Source organism: Poecilia latipinna, unplaced genomic scaffold (genome assembly GCF_001443285.1).
Source record: "Poecilia latipinna isolate Pla-1442-1.1 unplaced genomic scaffold, P_latipinna-1.0 Scaffold546, whole genome shotgun sequence".
Lineage (NCBI taxonomy): Eukaryota > Metazoa > Chordata > Actinopteri > Cyprinodontiformes > Poeciliidae > Poecilia > Poecilia latipinna.
Window position 1 is genome coordinate 299,609 of NW_015113162.1, and position 24,338 is coordinate 323,946.

General features: G+C 39.3%; 1 long non-coding RNA gene across 2 annotated transcripts in view; it reads right to left on the reverse strand.

Annotated features, from left to right (window-relative positions):
- The window catches only part of LOC106952913 (uncharacterized), a 46,987-nt gene extending 24,967 nt beyond the window's left edge, over positions 1-22,020 (reverse strand). The window contains exons 1-3 of one of the 2 annotated variants that reach the window (XR_001426071.1): positions 21,922-22,020; positions 21,783-21,843; positions 1,265-1,505 (exon numbers count right to left, since the gene is read on the reverse strand). This is a non-coding gene — a long non-coding RNA (uncharacterized LOC106952913). Of the gene's footprint in view, positions 1-1,264; positions 1,506-21,782; positions 21,844-21,921 lie in introns of those variants that run through there. The other variant, XR_001426070.1, reaches the window with a different exon arrangement.
- Between the last annotated feature and the right edge of the window lie 2,318 nt (positions 22,021-24,338).

Genomic DNA, 24,338 nt, shown 5'->3' on the forward strand with positions numbered 1-24,338 from the left:
AATGTCAAATATATGTGTTTTTAAAATAAAAAAAGTCCAATTAATATACCCTCACTCCCTCTAAAAAAAAAAAAAAAAAAAAATTTTGTCGTCTCTTTTGGCCATACATATTTTTAACTGAACATCAAGGTGGGCTTCTTTAACTTCCTCATAGTTTACCTTAATGTTGTTGAATTGACTTTACTGTGATCAAACCCCTCTGGATCCCTCCACCACCCCGCCCAAAAAAAAAAAAAAAAACTGCGTTCCTGTCAGGATTCTGGTGTTTGCGCTTTGTCTGAGTGAGACATCTGTTTTAGAGAGGATCGTTCCTGGAGAGTGCTGGCAGCCTGGACAGCTGACGTTCATCAGACTCATCAGTCGACTGGGGATTTGAGGAGCCACAGAACTTTCTCTCTCTCTACTGGCTGATTTACCCTACAGCTAGACTCTAGTTGTTCTTGGTAAGATTTTGTTTTTGCAGCTTTGTGCTTGGAAGCAACAGAATACTGTGTGCCATTTCTCTAATTCTTCCCCAACAGAGACACATTTCGCATTTTCCTCTTCCGTCTTTTGGTTTGATTTCGGAGAAGGACGTTTCTGGAATTCATTGGATATCTTTAGAAATCTTTTTTTTTTTTTTTTCCTGCCACATTTTCGACAGAACCATCTGACTTTCCATGTCCTTGCATCAGCTCTGATGCCTGCCGGAAAAATCGGTTTTCAGAAGTGCTGCTGCCAGATTGCAGGAAAACTGGTTAGAGAAACCCAGCTCCCTAATACCACTTCATGGTGTTGACCAATTTTTATGCCCTCAAGGATAATGTCCATTTCCAGCTGTTTTTAATGTCCATGTTGCCTGGGGCAGCCATGTATGTCTCAATGCCCTGCAACATCACACCACGAAAACAAACCAAAGTCCGACATGGAACGTGTTTCATGACAGTAATGTTAGGCAGTGTGAAGGATAAAGATGAAAAGCTAAACTTGCAGTATATATATATTTTTTTTTTTTATGGACTGATCTCACTTTCAGTCTTACTACATTAAATATTCAAAGTGAAATCAGAAGCAAATTCAATGTGTTCAAGAACAACTGGCACAGCACTTTCAGTTGAAACCAAAAGTTTACATACATTTAAAAAAAAAAAACCTTGATCATACCAAACTTCTCCTGTTTTAAATCATTTTCATTTGCCAAATGTGACAATGATTGCAACCATCAGATTTCTTGCTTGTCTTCAAAATCAGAAGTTTACATACAGAAAGATTACCAAGTCTTAAAAGAATGAAAAGCCCAGATGATGTCAGCAAGGAAATGATAGCAAAAGATTGGCGTTTGAAAATGCAATAACTTTTGAAGATCCCTCTCTATTTTGCCCTCAGCCAGGTATCGGTGTGTGTGTGTGTGTGTGCATGGTTGTTTATCTTGTGTGTCTCAGTGTGTTGGTCTGATAGACTGGCAACTCCAACCCATTGACTACTGGAGACAGACACCAACTCCCCATCGATCCTGCCAGGATAAGCTGGAACAGACGATGGATGTTCACTGTTAAATGTGATAAATTTAGCCGTTTCTTTTCATTGAAACAAAGGACTGTAAAAATGATATCCATTTGGAACAATGATTATATTTGTCTCACTACAATATGACTGATGCAAAAACATCTGGCACGAAACAGCAACCTTCTTTATTCTATGTTCTTTACTCAAAGTAGCAATGTCAGTGTAGCCTAGCATCTACTTGCCGTCACAATCCCAAACAATTTGTGTGGTATGTGATAAAATCTTGCAGTAAAAGGTTAATCAGGAATATGCCAAAGTATGACACATCCACAGTCATAAGACAGACGGCATACACCGATCCAAATATGAACGCATTAAAAGTCGTCTTAATGTTTGTTCTCGTGGATCATTTTATTCAACATAAAATGTCATTTGTGTTTAAAGTTTTCAGGTTTTATTTTAACTACTAGCTACTGAAAACTTCACCACCAAAACTTCTTAATTCTGACACAATAAGTGGGACTCAAATAAAATATGAGGGGAACGTAATTGACTCGTTCCTCTTTTAAAATTCAATCAGGTTTTTCTAGCCTGATACGGAGCAACCTACAAAAAGTAAATACCGAGCAAGCAGGCTTCAAAATAAAATTATTGTAAAAGCCCTTTGTTTTAATTCATGCATGCAAATTGTGATGAATGAGAGCCATTACTTCTGTCTGACTCGGTGAAAGTTAAGGAGAAAAAAAAAAAAAAAAAAAAAAAAAACGGGTAATAACACCTCTGGCTTTCGGAAACGGAGCAAAACTTTCTGATTAGTTTCTAAAAAAAAAAATCTGCCAAATATCTGACACAGCAGTAAGAAATCAGAATCCTTTGTCCACATTAGTATTAATGCAGGGTGGATATTTTAGCTATAGAATGGCCTCATCAACAGTTTTTTGGAGATTACACCATCAGCTGTGATCAAATATTAACAGGACCATGAGGACCGAAAATGAAGCCTGGAAGTTTCGACGGGTAGTTTTGCGAGTTTCATCGACGACCTCGGGCAGAAAACTGTAGAATCTCCACCCGTGAAAGAGGTTCTGTCAGTTGCTTTTCCGTGTTGTAACAGTTTTATCGAACAGCAAAACAATTTAGCTTAGTCAATTATACAGTGAAATGCAATGTGATGGTGATGTAATTAAGTCCAAATTTTGTCTTATGTGCTTGAGAAAAATAAGCAATTTCTTGATGTGAAACATTTCTTGATGTTTCCTGGCACATCCTAAAAATACGGATTCTTATTTATATCCATGCAAGCTTTTATTACAACTTTGATAGACGCTAAAGAGCTGTTGAATGAAACACTTCAGACTAGCTGAGTCTTTTCTTTTTAGTTATTTATACATTGCCATGCCACTTTCAGGATATAAGAACCGACTCATAAATTCTGTGTAGACCTCTTTTGTTTTTCAATCCCAGATTCTTATGAGATCTTTACTTTCTGCAGCAAATTTAAGGAACTAGATTATAGAGTTGGGTGTGGTATTGAATGAAAACATCATCAGTGACAATGCAGATTGATTATTGGAACATTTTATAGAAAAGAAATTAATATTCAGTGGGAAGACTGACGGTTTATAATGGGGAACTCTAACAAATGGAAGATGATGCGAGATAATCTAGTAAAGGGAAATCTCTTTTAAAACTAATTGGCCACAAAAATCTTTAGTCAGCAGTAACATAAAGACCAAAAAGTGTACATTGGATAAAGAAAACAAAAAGTACATTGAGTAACAGTCAGTCCTCCAAAGCCTCATCTAATCCCCAAACCTGCATTTGTAAATTTTACTTTCAGCAATTACTTTTGCGTTTGCACATATGCAACAGAGAAAGTTCTGTCCAAGAACTTCGATCAAAGTCATCATAAAAAAGTAATATCAAGCATCTATGCAACCCCAAACTTCTGAGATCAATATTTATCATTTTCCTCCTAGAAATGACATAATTTGCCGAAAAGCATGAAAACTGCCAGCACGTATGTCTGTCTGCTGGGACGCAAAGTCGCAGGTGTTAAAACTTCACCTAAATGGTTGGCATTTCACTTTGATTTGTTTTCCTCCTCTTTCCTCAGCTGTGCACCAATTCAACAGTAATTCAGAAATGAGAAAGAGGCCTGTGCGGAGTAATTTAGTAGACTGATGCATCTGTCGTCCCCACTCCGTCATGTATTGTTGGGGTCAACATTACTTTTCCTCCCTTTGACTGGCGAGTTACAATGCATCTTACAGCTGCAGTGGTGAGAGAATCTGGGTTTTAATGGGTTGCATGGTTTAAGGCCATTAATAAGACAGCAAATTTTGTCAAATTAGAAACACCAATTTTTATTTTATTTTATTTTTTCCTTCACTGCAACATTTTTTCACTGGAACATTTTCACTGCAATACATGATGGCAAACTTTAATTTTTACTTGACAGTCATGCAAGAATTTGCGTTTGTCTGAAATAAATTGAAGCTTGCGGCTATAACATGACAGTTTGTGTGACACTAAAAAGGGTGTGAATACTTCTCCAAGGCGCTGTAAGTGGTCCTGAACGGGAAACTAGTTTCACCCGCCTTTGAGTGCGATGTATGGAGTCGGCAAAAATTGATTTACCTGTCTAAAATCGTCCAGCAGTGAAGCCATCTTCTTCATCATTTCTGTCATGTCAGGATGAATCAAATCATTCGCAATCAAAGAGGGAAGTTTCTTAGGCGATTCATATTTTTGTCCTCGGCAGCTCATTGATCTGAAAATCTCCGTCTACTCTCAGCTGGAACCCAGCGCCAGTTGTCACCTTCACTGTCTGTTTCATTCCTTCTAATCAACCACACCTGGCGATACACCTGGCACCATCGTCATTAGCCGAATTCTCTGATTGCGTTGAGCCGCTGGCCTCCCCGTGTCTGATCCGGATATTTTGTTTAGCCTGAAACTCACTGGGCGAGACACATTTAGTACTCCAAGCTGAATCCAGCCATGTTGCGAAGCCTTTTTTTTCCCCCCTCTCTTTATGTGAAGCCCTCAGAATGGTCAAAATTACATTTCTTTCTTTTAATTTAAATGTAAATTACATGATATGTGCTGTGCGGTTAGGGGAGAAATAACTTCAGATCTTACAGATCCCATTAAGACCGAGCTGCTAGAGAAATCTGGTGTTTTTCTCAGTTCTATCCATGCTACTTTCTGCCACCCCGCCATCTCCCAGGCGAGACGTCTCTAGACCTGGGGAATAAGGTGTCTTCAGCTGAGAAATGCAAGGAGAGACGCTAAAGCAGGCCTTGAGGAAGGAGAAAGGGGAGGAGGGCGGGAATAATAATCATGAGAGGCTGCTGTGTCTAAAAGGGCTTCCCACTGAGAAAAGAGTGAAAGAAAAAGACCCCGTTCTCTTCTACCTTGCAGCCTTTTGACATCCATGAGTTGATGAAGTGCGAGTGGGGGGGGGGAACCGAGGCCAAGAGGAGGGCAAAAGGAGGAGGAAGCCAGAGGCTCTCCACGTATAGGAGTAGGTGTTTGGGGAGGAGGATTGTGTGCCCTGTGCCCTCATCAACAGGACTCCTTACCAACCAGGGTCCGACGAATCTACCCTGACGAAATGAATAATTCCCACCGTCCTCTGGCCCTGCTGTTGACCTGGCAAAGAGCATATAATTAATGCATAGGCTTAGTTCCTGACAGCCACACATCGGAAAGACTTGATTCAAAATTTGGATCATTAGATATGATTGTCAAGAAGAGGACAAAAAGTTCTGGCTGATACTTTGTCTCACTTGTAATGCGCTTCCAGACAAAGGAGCCATTGTTTGCGTCGCACACCAGTCGCCGGCTCGCGCCACACTGCGACAGCGGGTTTAACGTTGGCCAATGTCAGACAGATATCCAGCAATGTCAAGATTTGTGTTCCTCTGTGTTTCTAATTTCATGAGACAGTGATGCGTGACAGAGCTGACAAAAAACTCCAAGGCTCCACACTGGCCAGGTATTCACACAGCTATGCTGACATAGCTGTTGGGTTTCGCTTTACCCCCGCTTCTTCCCTTTTCTTCACTTTGTTCGAAACAGCTGTCACAAATTAGATTCCAGCTGTCATCCGCGTCCGGCAGCTAAAAAAAAAAATAAATAAAAATTCCACACGGGTCATTTTTGTGGAGGAGAGGAAGTTCTCAAAGTTTAGAAGGAGAAGCAAGGAGACTGGTGTTACAGCCAACAAGCCATAGTTTCATCCATTTATTATTTACTGTACCATAATCTTCTTATTATCAAATGCAAACACCTGGCGTTCCCCCCCGTCCCCCCTATCATACTTCAGCTCCTGATGTCAAATATTTGTCAGTAGTTAGTGGAACAGAAAAGCCTGCCATAGATTTTCTTTTCACATTGTAGGACTTTACAACCACTGAACTTTCTCACATTGTCTCACACCACAAACGCAGTATTTTATAGATTATGTGACAAACCAACACAAAGTAGTTTATACTTAAGGTACAAGGGGAATGTTTTTTTTTTTTAAATAATGTAGCATTCATTCGTACTCCGAACAAGGAACTCCAGCAGTTTCAAACATTCCTCAATCAAATGGTCCAGAGTCCTGTTAATGACCCGATTATTTGATTCAGGTGTGTTGAAGCAGAGACATCCAAGTCCTGCAGGATTCTGGCCCTTGAGGCCTGGATTTGAGGATCCGTACTCTTCAGTTAGCATATCCATCCTAACAAGTTGTTTTCAGTTTCAAACATTTTCCCGCTTCTGTTTTCAAGCAGGGTTATTTCCGGATTGTGGCGCGCCAGGAGAGTCAGGTGATGACGTAGTGACGTCATCGGAACATACTGAGTGTTTTCTCTTAAATTGATTATTGTATTTTTGATCAAGTTTATTTACATATTTTTCTTTTTTCCTTTGGCATTTATTATTACTTTGTATCCTTTAAGAGTTTGAGTTAGAGATAATTGTTTAGTTGTTTTGCTCGTTTGGTCTTTCTGTGGGCGGAGCCTGTGGCTTTAAAAGCAGGGCTCTGTGCCACAGGGAGTCAGTCTGTGGCTGGACTCCTGAGAAGTCACATGGAAGATGATGGACTCCTACATGGAAGGTTCTTCTGTTTGTTTTTGAACCCGCCTTGGACGTCCTTGTATATATTCTGCACCTGCCATCTTTGTTCACTTGAAGAGCTAAATAAATGTCACTAAAGTGATCTCTGGCCTTGGGCAGTCATTTTTTGTTTGTCCAAGTCATAAGAGAACCCCGTCACAGTAATGTTCTCCTTATCTGCCATTTTAGGCCAACCTAAATGTAATTTTTAGTTTAACAGATGTGCCATACACCATTTCTAAAATGGTGGATTGAACAGCGCTCTGATATTGTATAATAAGGGACAATAATTGTATTCAAACCCTAAGAGTAATAGGATCCGAGTAGAAGTTTAAATGTTCCATATATTACTGAAAAAAGTGGAAATTATGCATCCGTTTTCTCCTTCAAAACTAGACACTGCTTTACATTGGTCGAATCATAGAAATCGCAATAAAATACAAAAGATGCGACAGAAACATGACAAAAGCTGGTAAGTACACCAATGCACGACACTAGTCTACAAGCCTAAAGTTTGACTGCGACAAGTTAACAACTCCTCACTCCCTTTCCTTTGTTTTTATGTTAAATTCCCTGCCAAAGTCTATGCCATCCCCAGAACTGAGTTCGGTGCTGAAACTCCAGACAAAAAGCACAAGGAACCATCCACAATTCGGCTTTTGCCCCGTTCGCACACTTGCCCTTGCACGTGTCCTCGAATTATAAAAATCTTATTGATGTCTGAAATACAGCTGACCAACATTTGTGAAGAGAGATCAGGGTTATATTTTTTATTGAGCATTTTCCTCTTAATCCTCATGCATACAAATTATGACCCATTTGATGCACACTGGGAAAGAGAAAGACCAGCACTCGCATATGTGCTCATTTAACTGCTGAACTTTGAAAGCGCACATTGTTTAGTTGTTTTGCCCATGGGCAGACTTCGACTGCTCATGGGAGTCAAAGCCCATCTAATTTTACTCTAAAACTCCAGCTGTCTACAAATTTTTGATATCCACTTAATCCTGTGAAAGGTCGTGGGGGGTGCTGGTACCCATTTTTAGTATTCAATGGGCAAAAAGCACTAGTATAACTTTCAACAGAGACACAAATAGCCTGTTGCCTAAGGGAAATTTACTGGAGAAGGACCAAATAAGCCGACATGTATATTTTGGACCGTGCTTAAGGAAACTAGAGAGTACATTTCTATAACACCTGAAAGTAACAGTTACTTTATTGTGCATTAAAATGGCACTATGTCCCTGGCAAAAACATACTCAACTACCCCTCACTTTAAATGTTTCTAGTTGTACATGACTGTGCCCCATTAAGGAAGATGCCCATGCAATGAAAATAGGTTTAAAACATTTTGCATATCACATACTGAGGACAAGGTAGGTAAAACTAAACCTCAGAAGTTCAGTGTACAACAACTTCACCAAAAAGTCAAAATCAAAAGTTGATGTCGCCAGGTATAAAAACAAAAAAATGTGGACCAAAATGCCATGCAAATAAAAGCTCCAGCTATAAAGTGGCAATAAAATTAAACAAAAAATAAGCAAGTTTATTTTGTACAGCTACAAAGTCTGTCTTTGAGGAAGATGTCAAACTTCGTCCACTCAGTGTCTCTCGACTTTCCTTCAACATTTTGCTATATTATTAACGCTTAAGATAATTTCTCTGGTATCGAGATCAATCTTAGAATGAACCGCTACCTTTCATGCATCCTCTTTATACAGCAAAGACAGGCAAGTGTTTGACAATGGATGTCCCTGCACCACAACTTGCCAGAAGCCCAGATGCTCGTAAGCTGTCAAAACTGGCTTGATCCAGGTTTGGGGTTAATTAAACTTGCAAACCCTGCGGCGGGGACCGGCTTTCTGAGGCCAAGGCTGAAGAGGACACGAGCTTGAGGTCAGCAGGACCTTGTTAGGTGGAGCATGGACTTGACATAACAGCGATGGGAAATGGTTTGTAGGGTTCAGAGAAGGGGCAGAGTGAGTAGGCTGGCGCTGTTGTACTCAGGGAAGGTGAAATATGAAAGTGCTTTACGGAAGGTGTGGGAGTGCAGCTGATGAGTGGCCAGTATTGCGAGACAGATGATTGCCAGCCATCCCCTCCCCTTTTGTAAGAAATGTGGGGAGATAATTTTTTTTTATTTTTGGATGAGCAGCTATAGGAGGGGGTTGGGGGCTGTGCTTTCTGCCAGTTTGTTCACCAAGGTGACCTTGAACTAGTTTGGCGGTGGTCCCAAGGCACAAGCTGTGAATCTCCCAGGATGCTTGGTGACAACAGAAATCACTCTGACTATTGCCAGCAATTACAGGGGTCATATCTGTAAACTCACACATTTTGCTGACCACAGCCTCAGCAAAGTAATGAAATAATACAAAACAACTGCCAAGAAATCCTACATAAAGCGAGAGATGCAATACAACATGACAGAACATTTAAAACACTTTGAACATTTGATTTTGAAATGCAATGTAGAAAGAGTAGCCTACAGTGTTAACCATTTCAGTGCTTAAACTTTAAAAAAAGCATTACAGAAATATATATCTGAATTGAATTACCATGCGTGCCAGTATTAAGATGGTGTCATTTCCTCACCTGCGGATCAAGAGGTGCTGGTCTCTCGAGTTGTCTCATTAGCACCCAGAACAGGAATACGAGTGTGAAGTGACATACTGTATAGTGGAAGACATTATCATAAGCTAATGGGTCTCTTCTGACATTTCCAAGTAACTTCATGCATAAAGTCATAACTACTGAGAAAGAAAGGACTTAAAAGTGAGCCCTTGGGACTCTTGGTTGAATTGATGCTTCTGTACAGTATACATCAAGGAGTAAAGTTTCTGGGGTGCATTATTTTTTTTTTCTTCCTATATTTTAACTCTTTTGCAACACACCAGAGGTCTTTCTCAAGGAGTTTATAAAAATTGTAGCAAATTTGAGATTGCCTTTTTCTTTTAAGCTTGTTTAACAATGTGTCGTAAGATCACTGAAAACAAAGACCTAAGCTGCTGACATATTGGCCCCTATATTGCTATGAATTCTGGTCTTATAAAAAGCATGGTACGTGTGTCTTATGAAGAAACAAAGGACATTTTGTGGAATAGTTCACATCTTTGAAACATGTCACATTTGATGAGCTTTGACTAGTGTGTGTACACTGAGATCAGAGGTGTAAAAGTGGTGTGCCACTGTATGATTAGGTATGTTAAATAGAGTGCCAACTTAAGTTTATTTTTACATTTCCACGATAATCAAATGTCCACCTGTGATTTGAATTTCAAAGCTCTAAGGGTGCCCCCATGTGTTTACACACAGTAATTATTAGCCAAATTAATCACACTCACTTTCAAGCATCCAGGACTCCATGACGAGTAAAATGCCTGGATAGCATGAGATTAAGTGATGTTAATCCATGGCTGTCTGGTTTGTGTGTTATTCAAATTATGCATGCTGCAGTGTCACACGAGTAGGTAAAAAAAAAAAAAATCTAAAAAGCATACATTTTCTATGGCACTGAAAGGGAGCAACATTAAGAAAAGGTTTCAGACCAAAAACATGGATAAGGGTCAAAAGCAACATTCCCATTAAGCTGTTGCACCCCTTCTTAAGCTTTGAGCTTTTATTAAACACAGAGCTGCAGTTTTCTACTTTCTTATGTTCACAAGGCACATTAAAAAAACAGAAAGCCTACAATAAGGTTTTAAACAATTTATTGTAAACTAATGAAGTATGGCAGGTCTCGAGTTTCAGAGTACATGACACAGGCATTCTCTGGGAGAGAGAATGAATTAGTGACACTCAAGTTGATGATAACCGCGATCATTTCTTGAGTCCTTTTTGGCTGTTGAAAATTATGGTGATGAACGTTGACAGGTTAATCTCAGGATGTCAGTGGCCAAGGAGAGGATGGCGAGCATGGCTGCTGTTATTTTCCTTGAAGAGTGCCAGTAAAGTGGACAAGACCAATGGAAGACAGGTACGGTATGGCAGGTAAGTATAGCCTGTAATGTCTCAACAGTAATTTTGCAGCATCTCTAGGTGGAACAGCAAAGGGGGGTAAAAAGGTGTAGATAAATTGTTAATATAAGTTAGGCCAACAGGTCCTCTCCTAAAGGAAAGTTTCAGGAGGATATATATATACACGTGTAATAGCAATTTCTGGGTGGAGAGCAGAGAGCAACGAGATCACACAAAAGGTAAACAAAGGAGAGTTTCTAGCATTTTCCCAGCCATTAGGCACAATTGGGCAACTTGAAACTGAGGTGCCCACAAACCCGTAACCACTATGATTTTTTAGGGGGTAATACATGACTGGGCTCAAGGCTTAAATCACAGACTTTTCTCCTAATTTCTGGTTGGACAAATGTGGAAGCATAACGAGACATTTTCAGACTTATCGTACACAAAACCAAGTGCAAATCTAATGCTCTCTGATGGTGGATGAGATCATGAATTCTGGCAACTTCTTACTTTTTTTGCTGGTTTTTAAAAGCATGTTCTACTCATGTAATAATGTTTACCTATACCTGTTACAGGTTTAGTTTAGGATACATGGGGTTGTATTTGACTGTCCTACAACAACAACAACAACAAAAATAAAAGCTTACAATTCCCCAGTGCTTACTCAAAAAAAAATTAAGAGTAGAGGAACTGAAGTTGCATCTCTACATCTTTAATATGTATTCTGTGTATGAGGCAGTAGACTTTCCGGTTTTGGGGTTCTACAAAGGTGTGTAGGTGTACAGTTCAGTGTGGGCTTAAGTGTCAAGAGGGGAGGCTTGAACTGCGAGAGAAGGATTATCCTCTTCCACTCCGTTTGGCTTGCCATCCTAATGTGACCTTTAGGAGAATTCCCTGTAAGCCAAAAGGAGGTGCTGTGTGCATGTTGCTCAAAGGCCACTATGAGGGAAATGCATCACCCAAGGGGAGTACAAGTCCGGAAAGAGGAAAAATATATATATATATATATATATATCATATTCTCACTACATCCTTTAAAACATTTGATTGTTTCTATTGATTCTTCCAGGAAACATCCTCAGCTTTTATACCCTGTTTTTTGGCTGAATGTTGCAGTCTCTTTGCTGAAAATGCTCTGTATTTTATACAGATTAAAGAATCTACTTTTCAAATTTCAAAATTATATTGCTTATTTAGTAGTGCCAAAGATTTGTGGGAAAAAAACTATTTTCTTTAATGGATCCACAAAAGGTTTAATTTGAGAAACATGCATTTCAGATGTACCAACAGTAGCCAAGAATAATACCATAAATGAAAAAAAATAAATAAATTGGACTGTTGCACAATGGACCAGAGAGGTTAATGTAAATTTCAGGTTAATGTAAATTCTGCATTTCACTTGGAAATCAAGATTCCAGGGGTAAGTAGTGTAAAAGCACAGAGTCCGTCTTACTTGAAGTCCAGTTTGAACTTTCCACCATCAAGTCAGTGATGGTTTGGGGTGTCGTGTCATCTGTTGGTGTTGGTCCACTGGGTTTTCTAAACACAAGTCATCTAGCCGGAGATGCCGTTTTGATTTTCCAGCAGGACTTGGCATTTGTCCACACTGCCAAAGGTTCCAAAAACTAGTTCAGCAACCAGGCTGTTCTTGACTGGCCAGAAAAATCCAGTGACCTGAACTCCATAGAAAATCTGTGGGGCTGTCGTCAAGAGGAAAGTGAGACGCCAGATTCAACAAGGCAGACGACCTGAAGCCAGCCATCAAATCAATCTGGGCTTCCATGACACCTACGCAGTGCCACAAGCTGATCGCCTCTATGCCATGTCACACTGATGCAGGAATTCATGCAAGAGGAGCCCCGACCAATTATTCAGTGAATGTAAAAGCGCACACACTTTTCAGAATCCTGAAATTTGTACTTAAAACATCTGTTTTTGATTGGTCTAATGTTGTATGTCAATTCCTGAGACATTGAGTTTATGGTACAGGTTTTGTACCTGTAAGCTATAGTCACTAAAAGTGCAAAAAATGTAAAAAAAAAATAAAAACTTGAACTAGTTTACCTTTTGTCTAATGAATCGCTATAAAATTGCAATTTCACCGTCTGAGATGACTGGCTAGAAATCTCACCTTTACGCAATATTCTAAATTTTTGAGACGCACTAGTATACGTATAGCATGAATGGATACATCTGTGTGTGCAGAAAAGAGAAAGTGGAACTGTATTCCTTTCGCAGGTGCTGCATGTTCTAAATTTTCACCCTCATTTTCCAGCTCAAACTTTCGTCTCCCATTATGGCTGAATCGCCTTAATCAAAGACTATTGTGAAATGCACAAAGGCAGCCGCAGACATTCACACAAACACATCCTCACACCTGCTCATTATCATGTGGGCTTCATCTAAAATGGAACCACTTTAGCTGCATCAGGAACACGATGTTAAGCAGCAACATGAACATGCACCTGCCCTCACGTTTGTAAGGAGCTTTGCCAAGGGCAGTGAGTGGAATAGGGATGTGATTGGACAGCGTGTCCCCGACAGGAAAGTTAACGGGAGGGAGAAACAAGAAAAGGTGTACTGCATGGAGAAGAATCGAGAAAACATGACAGAAGAACAAAAATTAGGCCCATAATGGAGGGTGCTACTGCACAATGAATGAGTCAGAATTCCAAATTAGGGATATTTGTAAATGCACACCGATTACTGTTGCCGCAGATTAAATTAAACTGCATTTGCTACATCTCATAATTTGAGCTGTTAGTTTATTAGCTTCTTCTTTGTTTGTCATGGAGGTGCTGAAATTTTTTTTAATCCATTCTGTTGCATAAACTTTTTTGTCTGGGGTATTTATTCTCCTTTTTTTTGGTATTGCTAAAACAAAAAACTCTAAAGCTGTGCATTCAGTGTTGGAAGAATTGATTCGTAATCGCATTGTAGCCTTCTGAACCGTAATCGAATCGTGGGGATCCTTAAAGGCTCTCGTCCTTTTGGCTGGTTAACAGCCTGCAGTTGTTTTTGCTTTAGTGTTCTCAAAGTCTTAAACATCTGAGTAAACTCAGCTCATTTCTCTTCGGCAAATCTCTCTGTTTTCTTCAATGTCACTGACATTCAGGCAAGCATCTTTGTCTTCAATTCAACCCAAACTTGTGAATTCGAAACAAGTCGTTGCTTTGTGCAGGCCCGCTTCTAGCAGTGGCAAGTGTTCTGAGTCATTGTCGTGTTAGAAGACAAAGCCGTCTTTCAAAGATCTTCACTTCTGCATCCTTTTTCATAATTACCTTCACCTGCACAAGATCCAGAACACCTTTGAGGACACCACCGTGTCTCACTTTTGGGGGCAATGTTCTTTGGGTTATAGGCCTCTAACCTCTGTCTCCAAAACAAAAAAAAAAAAAAACACAATGCCCCCTGACCCCGACTCATTACTGGAACCTAATGGATGAAAAAAAGCTCCCATGTGATACCCATCGGCTTCATGAGACGTCTCGAACTGCGACGCTGAATAGCACCGCGACTTAAAGCTTGAGACATGCCTTTAATCAATGTTAATATTAAAAGGCTGATAAATGTGAAAAAAGGCTCCCAAACAGATTCAGCGCTGATTAATACCGATTTATTCATAGCAGTCATGATATTGCATCTTAAATGTCGCCTCATACCAATCACAGGAGCGAGAGAAGCAAAGTGGGTGATGTATCCCGCTCTGCTGTTTATATTTATGTTCACTTATTCTTCCGTCAGCCTCATTATCAGGTAAATAAAAGCCGACGGCAACGCTCGGCGCCTTTCACTGGCGAACTGAATGCACGTCGCTTGCATCCGATATGGTGTGCAGTGCATCTCCCGATCTCAAAACCGCCTCGACAAATAAACATCTGGGCAACGAGGGATCCGTCTCGCCTCTGTTGTCCGTCTCTCCTCCGACATACATTGCAGCCATCAACTGGCTAATAATGTTTACCACAGATGATATCGCAGACCGGTCAGAGTAAGCCTGCCATGGGTCACGAAGTTGTGACTGTTGTTGAACTCTGAGTCAGTGTTCACACTTTTTAATTAACTACTTATCAGTGTTTTTGTCTTCCGCTGATTAGGAAAGAGGAAAAAAAAAAAAAAAAAAAAAACTTCTCAAGGGAGTTTAAAATGGCCCATGCTGCACTGGGGGTATACAAGCTCCCTTTTCAGTCTTAATTCACACATTTAAAAAAACACTATTGGCTATAATGGAGTTCCCCCAAAAGAAACTATTTTCAGTGCGAGAAAAAAGCCTCAGCTTTATTGGTACTGAAAGCATTTCTCTTTTTCCAGCTTCTTTACCATCAGCATCAATGTAAAGGGTAAACCGAGGTCAGACTGTCGTTTTTTTTTTACTTTGACTTCCATAACAGTGGTACAGGACTGCTAACAAGGCAGCCAGCTTTGTAAGGAAGCATAGAATGCTCAGAGGAGAAGAGCTGGTTGCTGGACATGGCTTTGTGTCCTGACTCGTGTGAAAATCCAACAGACACACACAACATTTAGACGTGCATGTTAGAGATTGTCTTTTTCCACTACCTACATACAACAGGAATCCAACTGAAGATAGTAGCTGGTAGATGACATTATCTCCCTTGCCTGTGACATGCTTTAGATTTAAACAAATTTGACCATTAAATAATCACTGAGTGATGCGGATAAATAAACTACTGATGATTATGAGATCATCCAAATTCGGTCCTAAAAATAGTGGGAAATGTGAGAATAAAACATATTAGAAAGGGGCTGTCTGAGATATTATGAACAGCAATAAAAAGTTTATCTGCAAAGTTGAACTTCTGTCACCATATGTCTTCAATCATAGCACATCGTGCTGACAGCTCCGAATTTCACCTTCCGTTGTTAGCAGACATCAGTCTGCTCTGCATTTTAAAACGCCATGATGTCTTCACACTCATTTACACCTGAACTGAGGTAGGGTTTATTTATAAAATGTTTCAATGCGCCTTCCATTTTCATTGTCAACCGAGTCTCTGTGTTAATTTAAATGCTGTTAACTGAAGCCGTTATCTATTTCGGGCTTCCTCCCTTTCTGCCTACAGCTTGCAGCAGCACTTTGTGCTAAGTGCTAATGTATAATATCGATTTGTATCATTTTTTCCATTTCAGGTCTGGTATTTTTGCAGTGGCCTTTAGCTACTGTTAAAGCAAGTCAAAGCATTGCAATGAGATTTGTAAAGGCAGCGATATTAACCTTTGGTGCTGTGCCCGGTGCATCCTAAAGCAGTTGTGGGACTTGTTCCTCTAAGAATCTGCTAAACAGCTTGATTCGGTTCTGGACTATTTGAAATAACTACACGCTATGAAAAGAGAATTTATAAGAGGGATAGACGACTGTTAATCAGGCATGGTTCTTCCTCCGACTCCTTCACCAAGTTGTCAGCAACTTGGACAAACTCACGAGGTGCGTGCAAAGGGTGAAAAGGCCAATAGGGTTAACTGCGAACACTATTTTAGCAATTTAGCAGACATAAAGGCTGCTGATGTAGTTTACTCACCACCTCTCTTGGCTGAACAAGACACTTAATTACCTCTTTCTATCTCTATGTCATCAGGTAGAAAGGGGAAATATGGACGTATTCCCTCATTTTTTTTGTCAATTATTTTAATCGAACCGCTCCTCGGCTCTGGGATTTCACAGAGGGCTTATCAGGAGGCAGACTGGCTGGGAATCTGTCGAGCTCCGTGATGTGTGGAGTCTCAGGGATACAACACCTTTCTGACGGGCCGCACAAAAGCCCCACAGTAATGCTGAGAGTGGCAGATATCACTGCAGCCCTGCAACCACAAGCGCATACATTTAGGAATGGGAACTTTGCCGTCGGGCAGATGATGGCACTGTGAAAAATCCATGACTAAATGGGATGTAAATAGCCAAAGTAAAATATATATACACCTTTCCTTTCAAAATGACTCGCAGCCCTTGAACCATTTCACATTTTGTCATGCTGCAACCACTAACTTCAATGTTTTTATATATACATTTATAATTGTGCACTTTATAGAAATGTTATGTTTTCAAAGATTAAAAAAACAAAGTATGTGTCACTCTTCATACCACTAAACACAATCGTCAAAGTGACCTAATTAGCTTGCCTCAGTGTAATTTAATACCAGTCTAAATCCTTCTGTGAGCTACGAATACCTTTACAAGTATTTCTTATTCATCTTTAATTGCCTAATGAAATGAAAAGGTCTCATTTTATTTGCTTGCCGCTTCTCCAAAACTGCAGGAGTTATAAGCAGATTGATGAACTCTCAAAAGGCTACCATGCTCAGAGACAAGCAGCTACTGTTGGGCGTCTACCGGCAGCCGAAGGCAGGGTGAGGATTTTTGCTGAAACGGTAAAGCAAGGCAGAGGACATGGTGAGTAATTGAAAACATCCCAGACAGGATGTGGATGCAAGGGAGATAGATTACACTTTGTTGAAAGGGATGTGAGGGGAAACTAATGAGTCAGTATTTCAGTAATTGTCCATGGCTAAGAATAAGCATTGAGACAGTGGGCCCGTCTTTAGACAACATTGAGATTCCATGTCACCAAACCCTAATTATAAGGTGACCAGTATGTCTATGAAATGAGACAGTGATGTGCAAACTTTAATGAGCAGCGCCACTGTAAACAGTCTTTCATGCTATTCTGAGGTACCTGCAAATAACAACAAAGACAGTGAAGGCAAATGTTTCTCTTTTTTTTTTTTTTTTGCACTGGTGTCATCTATTGTCTTTACCTTAACTTAAGCGTGGTGTCAAACTGATAATTGGGAGTGTTATTAAGTTCGCTCATGCCAAATCAACACTGACAACGGTGTCACTGAAAAGATCAAATTTTACATTTAGACAAAAGAATTAGTTGAACTCAGCTGCCTGGTTGCACCAAATGAGGGATTGATATGCAGACTTTCCTGCATCTTTAAGCATCTTTATCAAGTAGCAAGTGACAGGATAAAGGGTGTGAATAATGTTTGATCTGTGGCACCAGTAATGACAAGCACTGGGTTACTCACACTGATGAATCAACACATGAATATTACATTCTTATTAGTCCCATATTCAGCAGAGCAATCAGCCAAGCTTTCAGTGAAACGGGAGTGGCAACAGCGCAAGTTAGCAGCTAAAGAGCTTCTTTTTTTTTTTTCCCTCTGGTGTTCTAGACCAAAGCAAAGCAAAAGAAAAAGATCTCATCAACATCACTCAAGTGAAATTCTGATGAGGTAAAAGAAACAAGTTTCTCTGCTGACAATATATCAGTATTTGCCACTTTTAAAGCGAATGTTGTTGCACCTACAACTAGATGCATTAGCAAGTAAAGGAGCTTTAAGCTATTGCGTGTTCATCTCGTAACCTCACCAAACGGCAAAGAATAGCATACGTCTTCGGTGATGAAAATAATTTTTAAAAGATGTTAAATTTAGCACTTTCATAAGTGAGACAATGATATTAATGTAACAGCTAAAACCAAACATCCCCTTGTTGTTTTTGCGCAAGCTAACATTAGCATGTGCGTAGAGTTAGCCGCTACAGGACATAAGTATCATTTTCACACTCGCACTAAATTACTCGTTTGTTGATTGTTGACAAACGGTGTGTATTTTTGTCGCTTTTTTCATGAAGCCATTTAGTTAATGTGTTGTGAAATTTTCAGTGTAAGTGGCAGAGGTAAATTTAATGCAATTGGAGTAAGCCAGCGCCATAATCAAATGCTGAGTAAGCGAAGTGCTGTAAATATTGTCCAAATTGTGAATATAGGGCCCGAGTTGTCCTTAGCCACTGGCATACTGACAGGAGGCGTTTTGTGTTGATAGCATGTAGTGTGAAAGATGTCACTGCTGAATGTAGCACAAAACTACAATCCCCAGCAATTTCTTACTGTGTCAGTCCTGAAATAAGACAAGTCTACAATTTTAGCTTACTACAGCTTTGTAAAAGTATAAATTACAGTCTAATACAAAACCCAGGCATATCAAACTGCTCATGTGAAACCTAGATGTCACACATTTATTGACAATTGTGAAGTTAGGAGATGATTATTATAGTGGAAATACAAAAAAAGTCTCTAAGATAGAATGGTGAAAAAAAAAAAAAAAAGACTCTGGGCTTTGTGGCTCAGAGAGGAGGTAAAATGATTGCAAAGTAAAAGGTAGCAAAATGAGAATTGAGGAACAAATTTATCTGATAGCAACGGAAATCGGAGGGGGGAAAAAAAAAGAGGCCATTTTCTTTATAGAGAAGTAAAATTGTAAATAAACAGATCTTCCAATTCAGTGGGAAGGGGTTGGTTACTCTATTTTAAAGGCTGACTAATTGATAATTGATTTCATTTTGATAATCCACAATACACAGATCCCCATTTTTGCTGCACCATGTGACAGGTTTCTAGTAGATAAGAAATACTAGGAAATTTAAACTAGTGTCATCTCACCGCAGTGCTGTGAAAAAGCACTTGCCCCTTAATCAGTACAAAGACAACAAAGGAAGTGCAACCTGCAGTTTTCAAATTGTGACAATTTATTAAGGGAGGTAAAAGCAATCCAAATAATCTTGGGTGCAGCGTGAAAATGCTTTACCACTGTAACCCTAACCGATACTGTAAAACAACAGTGGCATGACAGTTTTGAAAACAGAGAGTGCCTCCTTCCAGTGACGTTTTTCCCCCCCAATGGCCATCATAAGAAACCATGTTGAGGGAAAATAAAGAAGAAGCCATGGAGTTCACTGGCCAAATCAACTGATTTTTATGGTACCAGAGAGATAAATGAAGGGCTGTGTGTGCACAATGTAGATACTGATGAATTGCACAGCCAAGTGGATTTTCGCAACACCTGACAAGATCGCGTCTCAAGATTCACCACATTCAATCCTCTCCAGGAGAAGGAAATTGGCGAGGCTGCAGGCAGGAAAAAAAAAAAAATCCAATGGTCAAAATGAAGAGATAAATCAGACAGCGAAACAGCTCTAATAATGGGAGCTGGTTAAACATCAATGGCTTAGAGCAGTGCCCATTAAACTTCTGATATCCCTACATGACAGATGAATCTACGTGAAATACAGCCACTGTCTTGCTGCTATAACACTGTTGGAACAATCCGTCAAGAGTTGGTCTCAGACAAATAACCACTTTGAGAAGTCCATGCCCCCCGGTAAAGTCCTCAAGAATTTTTCATTCCCCATCTTCCAAACTACGCGTATTGTGTTGCTTGGTCAAGAAGAGTGTCTTGGTCTTGCAACAAAAGGTCAAGGACAGCTTCAGGATGTAACCATCAGTGTCATGTTGGCAAAATTACCGCAAAGAAAGAAAGCAAGCTGGGATGTTAGTACCACAAATGTGTTCCACAGTAAACGGGTTAGAAAACTTGCTTATTATAGTGCATCATATGTGCATGAACTTTAGCAACTCTTAGCAACAAACTTAACAAAGGCGCCATGTTAGCACAGGTAATGCTTTGAAGGAAATTGCCAGGGAAACTATGCAAAGGTCAACATTTGTTAGAAGGAGGCTGGTCAGAGTGTGGCATGATTCATGACCATCATTTGTATTTTAAGAAACTAATGGAGTTATAAATCATCACCCAGGACATCCTTTGACAAAAATTACTGAACTACCCTCATGGTGTAGAAGCATAGCTGAAAGCAAGGTCAAGACAGACAAGAGAAGCTTCAAGATTCACCGACTACAAGGCATGCTTTTGGGATAACCACCAGACAGTAACACTCTCTAATCCAGATTACCATTTACTGATCTAAATAGATTATTTGTATCTCAAAGAATGATGTGGTTTTAACGTAACCACAATGAAAGAAAATCCCACTGCTAATCCTCTTTAATATGAAGTGCAAATACATTTAAAAATGTGATTAATAACAGAATAAAACCCTAATCAGTCAAAACATCCCACAGCTATTCTATCTTTGGGAACCTTTTAGATTAATTAACTTTGCTAATGAGAATTTTAAATACCTAAATATAAAGGCAACATGTATGTTACATTCCAATTTCAAATTAACATGCACACAAAAAATGACTTCAAGCAGAAAGGGTTTTGCTCTATTGCAATAATGACTTTTTTCTATTTGTTTTATCTTTTGCTACATGTTCACTAGAGTGCTATTTAAAAAAAAAACTATTTTGTCTCACATCTGTATTTCAGTAAAGATGTTTAAAATTCACCAATCGAGATAACTGACCAATACCAATGCCCACTTGTCCTTAAGATCTTATTTGCTAGTTCTAATTTTAACCAATTAGATTTTTTTATTATTATTATTTTATATGGTCTGCAATGCAAGTATGCTCCAGTCTCTTTGAAATAGGTAGTGGTTTCAAAAAACAGAATAATAAGAAATCACAACATCCCATCCATTAGGAAACCAAAGCCTGTGTCCCTAAACTAAATCTGACTTTCACTAAACTCCAAAGAACCAATCAAAATTCATGTTTATTAATGCATTTAAAGACTCAAAATATTATTTTTGATGGATTTAATCAATAGGTTAAAAAATGTTTCATTGTGTGCCATGATGATCGTCAATCATACTTGAAAAAGGAAGAATTGGTTTGTTGATTTTTCTTGCATCTTTAATAAAAATCCATTCGAAGGCCTTAAAAAGACCCCAAGGTACATTCACTGCTAATCCATTATTGCTGAAATTTGCCAACTGGCAATAAAGTAGTATTTGACTTTTTGCAATCAAACTGAATTTGATTGTCAATTTGAAAATGGCACACATGCAATTGATATACATTTAGATATTTATGATGCAAATTAGCTACATTACTCATGATTTGGTAACATGATCCTTGGTATTTGATGTCCGAGCATCAATGGGTATTAACTGAACATATAAGCTACCTTTGATTAATCTTAGGCAAATTTGTAACAATGGTCTGTAAGAGACTATTACAACAGTGCAACCCTGAGACAGTACTGACCTGCTGGCGGTATAAAAACACATTCAATTTAAAAAAAAAAAAAAAAAAGTAAAGACAGTTTATCCATTATTCATTAATATAAATTTCTCACTATTTCATGCTAGCATACAATAAAAATAGTATTTCACCATTTAAAGTATTTTTCAGTTTAAATGCTTCAAACTAACATATTCGGCTCGAGTCAGTTTGCACTGACAGAACCCAAACAATAACCAGGAGGCCAGCGTTAGCATGCTAGCTCCCAAACAAGCAAACACTCACCAGTTCCAACTTGTCAAACCGTGTGATCAGTTGGAGGTTTTGATCCACGATCAAAACACATCTAAAAGTTGAGAAGCATATCAGTGAGAGACAGCAACATGAGCATATGATCGAGGCTTACAAATGTATTGAATCCTACCTGTGGCAGCGACAGACGGCGTCTCCCACCTAGCCCGGTGAGCAGCACCCGTAAGAGCAGCACCTGTCCATTAAGACGCTGACGTACGGCTGGTCACGTGACACTAAAACCTCGCGAGAACAGACACGCTTAATGGTGTTTGTTCTTGTTTGGTTTATTTTTGTTTTTAAAAGAAATTAAGAAAAGGAGGATTCAAAAAAAAAAGTCTTTAAATTTGTAAAATAAATACAAGTGAATCCAGCAAAAATTACCCTGGTTACAAGATGCACCTTGGTGTAGCATCTGGCATCCTGTTTGATTTAAGAGCTAGTTTAATTCTTCATAGTATAGGTTCAAGTAGGTGTCAGAAACGTCCCTCAGCTATTTTTTGGTCCATTTTACAATATGGCGTCATACAGTTTCTCTGGATTTGTTGGCTGCGCCTTGATGATGCAAAGCTCTTTCTCCATTACATTTCAAAGTGGAGGCCACTGAGGAACACAATATAAAACTCAGCTAAGCTATACTAAAGGGACAAAAATTTATCAACAAAAATATCCCCCACATCATTACATCACCACCACCAGCCTTAACCTGTTGATACGAGGTGAGATGGATCCATGTTTTTATATCGTCTTTTGTTGCTGTTGCTCATCTGCTTCCAGGTACATTCAGAGAACATCCTCCACATACCTCAGTTGGAACGAAGTATTTTTTTTAAAACCGCTCTTGTCTTATTTCTCAAATCGGTGCAGATAAAATGTTCATTGCTTTGAAATATTTATTTCAGTCCGTTATCTCGTTTTTGAACCATTCACAGCAAACCTGACAGGTTGCTATGAATGAAAAACTCAGTAGATCAGCATTTTCTTGTTATCCTTGGCCCCATCGGCTTTTTACAACCATGTCACATGCGGTGTCATTTAAAACTCCTTTCTTTTCCCAACTGTGAGACATGGTTGACCTTCAGCGTGCCATCTTCACCAAGCCTGAATGCCTAAATGTTTTGAGTTGATACTATGCAGCTGGCCAACATGTTATTGGAGTTGACAAGCAACTGAGAAAGTTTCACTAAAAAGTGAAAGAATTTTTAACTGTATATTTATTTTCTAGTTAAAGATTAAATTAAAACATGGATCAAAAAGCATTAACACTAGTTGCCATTAGCATGCATTTTATTCATATGTAAGGGAGTCCTAAACTGTTTCAGGATACGGTCCTACTGCCATCTGCAAAAACGCACTATTCCCAGTCAGAAACAGCCAATCGCAACCCTGAGGAGGGTCTTAGCACTGTCAATCACACCTGTGTATGCGCTGAAGCTGTGCTAATGGTAGAGAAACAACTTACCATTAGAGGAAAACTATTTATCTGTCGTTGATGGCCATGCTAACTGGACCGCTCATTCGGAGCTGTAACGGCGCAGAAAGCAGGGGGTGGAGGGTGTAAGCAGTGTATACACAAGCTTGACTGGCAGCTCTAAAACTTTCTTCCTGGCTGTGATTGGTTGTTTCTGACCAGGCGGTGTATTTCTGCAGCTGGTAGCAGAACCACAGGAAGGAGGCAGAGGAGCTTGATTCTTTCCTAGAGATTATGTCTCATACTGACAGGAAATAGCGATGGTTTGAAAAAAATATATATGTAAAGTACTTTTTCTTTTTTTTTTTTTATAAAAGTACCTGCAGCTCTGTCAGTCATACATGCTAACCATAAGGTAATGCAAATTAAGTAGTTTGATAATGTTTTGTTGTTGCATAAATAGAACACACTGCATTACAAAAGCTATCTAATAGAAACCTCTAGAGCTCCATGGCGTTTCCCTTTTTGTGAAAGAAAAATAACATATCTTGACACAGAGGCTTTTCTACAGCAGATTAAATGTTAACTGTGTTTATGCAAAACCTAGTCTCACTGTAATCTACTCAGTACTGCATGAGGTTTGATTGTGGTTTAAAATGTTAAAATAGCTCAATGATACCAAACCCCCCCACCCCCCACTTTTGCTCAGGACCTGCAGTGTTGCTAACATCACTTGATGAGATAAGATAAATCAAGTTACTGTGAATTCTCGTTTTAATTTAGTAAACAACAGATTTTTGCAAATGTTTTTTTTTTGTTTGTTTTTTAATCCAACACTCGCACATCTACTCCAAAGGGCATGCCAACTAATTAATAATAAGCACAAAGACACATATGGTTTGAAGCTAATGTGCACCTGCAGCTTCTCCACGCACGGCACACTCTTGCACATGAAAATGTTCATATTTGTCTCGGTCTTCTCATCTCTTCCTGTTGTCCCTTCCTCACTTTCTAAAATGGGAATATCTGTGATGAGCTGTGCAGCTGGAGACAATAAACTGGTAGAAGAACCAATTACCAGCAGGTGACAAGCTGGTGGTTTAGAGCTTTCAGCATGTCATTATCTGCACATCGACATT